Source organism: Onychostoma macrolepis, chromosome 03 (assembly GCF_012432095.1).
Source record: "Onychostoma macrolepis isolate SWU-2019 chromosome 03, ASM1243209v1, whole genome shotgun sequence".
Classification (NCBI taxonomy): Eukaryota; Metazoa; Chordata; class Actinopteri; order Cypriniformes; family Cyprinidae; genus Onychostoma; species Onychostoma macrolepis.
In genome coordinates, this window is record NC_081157.1 from 50,488,487 (window position 1) to 50,496,417 (window position 7,931).

Below are 7,931 nucleotides of genomic sequence, written 5' to 3' on the forward strand. Positions count from 1 at the left end.
AAGTGTGATCAGTTTGGATTTTTTTTGTACAAAGAGTTCTTTGAACTAAACTCACTGATCTTCAAAACGGTAAAACTGTGTTACAACTAGTCCCGGTCACCCCAAAATACAAGTTTTGTTGTTTACAAACTTGCATTTGGCTTTGAAGTTTAAACTGTAGGGAGTGAAATTATTTCCTTTATGAAATTAACTCAGGAACTCACAGGTGTCATGCAATAAAGCCATGAAACTAACCTGGAGAAGAGATCTCCAAAGACAACAAAAGATCCCCAAAGAGAACAGACAACACCACCCTAACCTAACTTATCTTCTTTGATCATTTACGACCCCCTTCTTCACCCTGCCATCTCTGCATCTCCCTCTTTCTCCCCAAAAGGGTTCGCTCAAAGTTCATTAAGAATATACAAATACCACATATCATGTATCTTGTGAACCTGTTGTTTTTCCCTTTCATGTTTGGTATCATTTTAAAGGTCTCGGTGCGATGGGTAAACTGGTCTCAATTTCACAGCAGTCACTTATATTATGGGAAATATTGGAAACTTAAGTGAATTCTGTACCTCTGATGTGGGGGCGGTCTCCTTTCAAAACCTGATAAACATTGCTCTACAGGTGTGACCATTTGGGGCACGAGAACAGCTCCTAGAGAGGTTTCTCATCTCCCATAGATCTAATCTGTTTTGGGGCAGAGAATAAATGTTTATGGGCCTTTTGTTCTGGTGGTATTTAAGGGAAAGTTGCAAATAAGTCGGGGCGATTTGTAGCCAGATCAGCCCGTAGTGTGGAGGATATTTAATATGTTCCATACTATGTATCTTCTTCTTGAAGCCAGGTAAACATTTTATTCTTAGATTCATCTTTGAACAACTGATGTTATGTATTTTCTTATTTTTGAATTGGCTTATTGTTTTATGTAATTGGCACGACACGTTTACCTGACTAATAATAAATTGTTATATTTGATTTATTCTGATCTTTTCTGAAATCATTTTTTCCAGTAGATTAGAGTTGTAGTCTAGTGTTTCCACAAATCTGCGTCCAGGACAAATCATACTGAAGTACCAATGAATGAAGCGGGGGCTCGTCATTAGGGATCTTCTGATTTCTGTTTGTCACTGACTTAACAAGTTACAGTTTTCGTGATTATAGAAAAAATACACTTTTTATTATGTGCTAGCAGGGTGCAGCTTATTTAAAGGTATTATAGTCACCCTGTATCCTCTGAGTAAGATCAACTGGCGAGTTTGTGCCATGCGTTCGCAGTTGGCCAGTGAATTGCTAAGTGATGCTAGGTCGCTAATGAACGAAGAATTGAGAGTATGGGATTTTCGGAATAATCAAATATCTAAGTTAATGTACAATCGATATCTGTGATCAGTTTAATTCTAAATGTTGTCTAAGTTTAATGATCACTTGAAATTGGAGTCAGATCAAGCACGGAGTTAGACTAAAATTGAAACTAAATCCTGATAAATTCAGAAGCGCAAGTAAAAGACCGAACACGCATTAAACCTTCGTCCAGGCCGCTGGATTCCGTTGTTTGGGCTAGCGGGTGGAGCCTTACAAAACAAATAGCATAATTTCTTTAGATGTGTCCAATGAGAGACAAGCAACACAACACAAACAGCACCTAACCAGTGAGCTGCTGAGAGATTTAACTTATGAAGCATTAGAAATATGAGGAGATACTCATTAAATAAACAAGAACAAAACCTGCAATGTTTAATGGCCTGACAGTCATTCAACTGAATCAACAGGTTACACAGCAACTCTGTAGTTCCCCCACCAGAGACATCGTTTATGCTGTAGATAGATAAAACAGCCTTGACTGTAAAGAATTGTTGTGTCATTGAAATCCACCAAACACAATTTTAATTTAGGGAGAAACTTGTTCAGTTCTTAATCAAAGACCTGACTACACCCATTGTAGATGCTTTTCATTTTTTCATAGTGATGTTTTTCCATTTAATCAGAACTGTTTTGTCTGGATTAACCTTTGCTCTTCAGAACTCTTTATCAGTCACAAGGAAGAAAATAAAACAGGGTTAAACATATTGTCTTCGTGCACCAGATCACTTACAGAGTTTCACTTTGACGATGCAGGGAAATTATCAGAACTTCAGCTGAACATGGAGCTGCTTATGTTCATTTTTGTGGCTATAATTCCAGTATTATTGGATGGTAAATACATTGTTTTTCTCTCTTTGAGCTGATTCTGAAAACAAGTCACATCAATAATTACATCTAGTTTAAATCTCTGCAATCTTACAATATCTGTCAAAGTTTTGGACACATTTGACTGATTTATGTTGCTCATGATTTTAAAAACCTTCTGCCTCAGTGCTTGAAATGAGTGCTTGTTTATATGCTCTGAAAAATACTTAAAGACAATTGCTGGTTTATTTGGCAACTCGGTGCTGGTAAATACACTTCAGAAGCGTACACCTGCTGTGTTATAATGCACTCTAATATTTCTCTTACACAGATTTGACAGGGGCAATTCATGTAATATTTTTATTCAGTGGCACGTCGGGTTTTGACCATCATAAAACAGTCTCAAAAAATAATAATAATAAATAAAAATTCTAAATTTGAATGTGGCATGGTATCAGTTGGCTGTGTGTCTCTGTCTCTTTGCTCAGTTTCAATATATCACAGTCTTATGCTAATATTCATGTTTGCAAAGAAGCAGCTTTGTGTAATCTCTGCTCTGTCAGACTTTTAAGTTTCAAACCATCAAACGAGTAGACTAGCGTTTCCTGTATACACTGCATGACCAAATTCGCATTTATGATAAACCTTTGACTGTAGTTTCATGTCATCTAAGTCTTCTTTATAGGTGCATCTCAATAAATTAGAATGTCGTGGGAAAAGTTCATTTATTTCAGTAATTCAACTCAAATTGTGAAACTTGTGTATTAAATAAATTCAGTGCACACAGACTGAAGTAGTTTAAGTCTTTGGTTATTTTAATTGTGATGATTTTGGCTCACATTTAATAAAAACCCACCAATTCACTATCTCAACAAATTAGAATACTTCATAAGACCAATAAAAAAATAAAAATAAAAAATAAAAATTTTTAGTGAATCGTTGGCCTTCTGGAAAGTATGTTCATTTACTGTATATGTACTCAATACTTGGTAGGGGCTCCTTTTGCTTTAATTACTGCCTCAATTCGGCGTGGCATGGAGGTGATCAGTTTGTGGCACTGCTGAGGTGGTATGGAAGCCCAGGTTTCTTTGACAGTGGCCTTCAGCTCATCTGCATTTTTTGGTCTCTTGTTTCTCATTTTCCTCTTGACAATACCCCATAGATTCTCTATGGGGTTCAGGTCTGGTGAGTTTGCTGGCCAGTCAAGCACACCAACACCATGGTCATTGAACCAACTTTTGGTGTTTTTTGCAGTGTGGGTGTGGGCAGGTGCCAAATCCTGCTGAAAAATGAAATCAACATCTTTTAATAGCTGGTCAGCAGAAGGAAGCATGAAGTGTTCCAAAATTTCTTGGTAAACGGGTGCAGTGACTTTGGTTTTCAAAAAACACAATGGACCAACACCAGCAGATGACATTGCACCCCAAATCATCACAGACTGTGGAAACTTAACACTGGACTTCAAGCAACTTGGGCTATGAGCTTCTCCACCCTTCCTCCAGACTGTAGGACCTTCGTTTCCAAATGAAATACAATACAATAAAATACAACTTGCTCTCATCTGAAAAGAGGACTTTGGACCACTGGGCAACAGTCCAGTTCTTCTTCTCCTTAGCCCAGGTAAGATGCCTCTGACGTTGTCTGTGGTTCAAGAGTGGCTTAACAAGAGGAATACGACAACTGCAGCCAAATTCCTTGACACGTCTGTGTGTGGTGGCTCCTGATGCCTTGACCCCAGCCTCAGTCCATTCCTTGTGAAGTTCACCCAAATTCTTGAATCGATTTTGCTTGACAATCCTCATAAGGCTGTGGTTCTCTCGGTTGGTTGTGCATCTTTTTCTTCCACACTTTTTCCTTCCACTCAACTTTCTGTTAACATGCTTGGATACAGCACTCTGTGAACAGCCAGCTTCTTTGGCAATGAATGTTTGTGGCTTACCCTCCTTATGAAGGGTGTCAATGATTGTCTTCTGGACAACTGTCAGATCAGCAGTCTTCCCCATGATTGTGTAGCCTAGTGAACCAAACTGAGAGACCATTTTGAAGGCTCGGGAAACCTTTGCAGGTCTTTTGAGTTGATTAGCTGATTGGCATGTCACCATATTCTAATTTGTTGAGATAGTGAATTGGTGGGTTTTTGTTAAATGTGAGCCAAAATCATCACAATTAAAAGAACCAAAGACTTAAACTACTTCAGTCTGTGTGCATTGAATTTATTTAATACATGAGTTTCACAATTTGAGTTGAATTACTGAAATGAATGAACTTTTCCACGACATTCAAATTTATTGAGATGCACCTGTATATATGGTAGCCAACATATAATTCATAAACAGAGTTTTTATTTTTATTTTTTAATGTTAGTATGTTTAACAGACAATAATTACACACTTTTGATTTTGTGAAACTCTACTGTTGCTGTAGTACAGAACACAACTTTCACATGCATTTGATTGACAGATAAACCGCACACCTTTATTTCAGTGTTGTTTTTTTATTTTATGATATTTCAGCTAACAGTTTGCTTTGTAAATTCAGTTTAACAACATTAAGTTAAAGTTAAAGACTGTCAGCAGCGATTCAGGACGCCGTTTCAAATCCTGCTGCAACACAGAGCGCCAATCACATAGTTTACCATAAAATTACATTATATTTGTCCCAAATTATTATTAATGTATATAATGACTTCATCCTAGGCTGGAAGATTGTGTGTTGTGCATCTTTCAGCACAACGTTTGTCTTTCTGTCCTTATGCTTTCTATAGAGAGCTAATACAGCCATATATAGATCACGCTTTCTCTTTCCGTTTGCTCTGTTTTGTCAAAAACCATATTTCAAACTCATCGACACAACTTTGTTAATTCCTATTATACAGGAATATACAACAGTTCTTTCTGGTCCTTGAATCTGATTGGCTGATAAGAGTGTGATATTAGAGTGATAACAGAGCTCCTCCAAACGCTTCACAGTTTGTGTCATGTATCACTCCGCTTGCCGTATTTCTCACAGCGAGTGTCATAGCGGACGCCCAGATCCACTATAATTTAAGAATAATATTGTTTTTGTGTCACGGAATGAAGTTTTAAGAGTTTTTTAGGCGATAATGTACTTATTTATAGTTCAAATATGCAGTTTGTTAATAAAGATAACGTCTATTTGAAAATTTGTGTCTATATTTTCGGAGATGTGAGCACCAGAGCGTCTGCAGCCTTTCTTTGGCCAGATCTTCTGGAATTTAGGATACAACGGGGCTAAAGGCACACCCTAAGAAAAAATGTGCTTTTCACTGCACCCAAAGCGTATGATTGCAGAAAAATATATGTTTGTATTGAATATGTATGGAGCAACAGATTTTGTGTGAAAATAAATCATACAAGTCATTAATTTTGTTTAAAAATCTTATAAATGTATGAGGTGGCAAGGGGGGCTTTTACCCCACACACGGGGCAAAAGGCACAAAGTATTGATACAAATACTTTAGCTAGAATAATGTGTGTTTTTTTTATATAATGTCTAAGTTAATACTTGTTCAAAACAATCACTTTAGCAAAGTTTGTACTATTTTCTGCTTATTTTGATAAATAAAATAATTATTTTTGTTCAATAAATGTACTGTCATTAAAATATGTTCATATAAAAATATATATTTTAAAATACAGAAACAAAATCATTTTAAAATGTAAAGATTCTGTAAAGATAGTAATTGAATATATATTTACAGTAGTAACAACACATGATATTTTATTATATGATATGATTAATATCATGTTTTTAAATATGATGGTTTCATTCTAAACATGGTGATCATCTCTAATATGGACACCAAACATAATATATGATATTTACCATCTGAATCTAACCATGTCATGTCAACAAATGGAAAAGTCAGCGATCTATTAATTATCATGTTAATTACTGCGCCTTTAGCCCCAACAGCAGAGGCGCTTTTTACTCCAAATACCATACTTTTACATATTCTTTCATTATTTAAAAACTGCTGTTTTAATTATCTTAAACAAAACTGAAAATCATTAAGACCTTTGTCTCCAAATATATGCATTAATTTTAGCGATTCTCATTTGCTACTTAAATCTACAACATTTTAAAAAACAAAATATTAGATCAAGTAAGCACAGAATCAACTTTGCACTGCTGCACACGATCGCGTCAAGCATCAGACAAATTTGCAAGTGTATCTTGAAAAGCGGATGTTTTGGAAAGTGCTAAGCCACGTTTTTGTGCCATCTAGTGGTTTAGATGAAAATAATGTCAAAGGCGCCTTTAGCCCCGTGCGTTGTACCCTACCACTGGCTCTGATGTCTCTATAGTGGTTAAATGTGAGATATAAGTCGTTTTTAGGGCTGCCACTAAAGACTATTTTTATTTTGATTAATCCATCGCCTAATTTATCAATTAATTGATTAATCTAAACGATTAATTTCCCACAAAAAATCTTTTACTGAAGAATATTTTATTAAACTATATTTTATTAAACCAAATGAAATCCAAATTTCTATGATTTATTTATTTTTTTTAAGTAAAAGTAAAGTGCAACAGAGTGCAAGAAGCAAGTGTCCATCTCATAGTCCAAATCACTGAAATCAAAGTTCAGCATTATAGTGTAAGAATGGCAACATATCCATGTGTGTTCTAGTCTACTACTAATAAAATTATAATCAAAAAACACTTTTTGAAGGAGTATTTACCAGAAATATTATTTACCAGAATTTATTTAGGAGAAAAATGTAAATGTTCTTCTGAAAAATTTCTGGAAAAAATAAAAAATGCTTAAAAAATATATAAAATAAAATAAAATAATTGGAGATGCTTTTGATTATTAAAATTTAATGGAACCATTAAAATGGAATCCAGAAAATAATGGAAAACAGCATTTGGTAAAGATAAAACTGTAAAACTCAATTAATTTGACAGGCTTTTTGATTAATAAAAATTAATTTAACCATTAAAACAGAGTATAGAAAAATGAAAATGGGGCCCTATAATTATATATATATATATATATATATATATTTTTTTTTTTTTTGTGGTAATAAAAATAGATGTAAGTGAACAATAGCCTTTAAAATGACTTACATACATATATAATTGCAATGAGGCAATAATAATTAGTTATTAGTTTCAAAAGCAAGAAATCATATAGTTTAATTGAACAAAACTGTTAAAATATATAATGTATTATAAACATTAGAGCTAATGTACATTACGCATAACAACCAAGGCCTGCAGGGGGCGCCAACGGCCTGATGATTGTTTTTACACATTACTGTGCAATCTAATCCTTGTTTAATATTGACCAAGCACCATTTAATTCAAATGTCCTCTTAATCTTTAATATTTGGCCATTTATTTAGGACAGAAATGCTATAGCCACTGTAATTAAATGAATACGTGGACATCAAAACGTGCAAACTCAGAGTGAGGGTTTGAGCTTTTATTTTGAAACCACGCTGTATTCTCTTGTGTTTGTGAAGATTTATAAATTATTTACCTTTCAAATCTGATGAAATGGCGCATGTTGCGTTCCCAGATGAACGTTATAATAAACCCAAACTCACAACAACATGCAGAAAATAAGTTTGAGACGCTCCACACATGTAAATGATAACAGTTTCTGTGGAGCTACTGTGAACGGAGCCGCTGTGTGACGCACATACGTAACCTACAAGCATGTAAATAATTAAAGCGCATATACTGTATTAGAACTCGCATATAATTATTTAATTAAATCGTAGCGTTTGTGAATTCACAATTATGCT

At 34.8% G+C, this 7,931-nt stretch overlaps 1 protein-coding gene across 1 annotated transcript in view; it reads right to left on the minus strand.

Moving 5' to 3' along the window:
- The window catches only part of LOC131535819 (gastrula zinc finger protein XlCGF57.1-like), a 509,738-nt gene that overhangs the window by 331,293 nt on the left and 170,514 nt on the right, over nt 1-7,931 (minus strand). The gene's annotated exons all lie outside the window — the stretch shown is intronic.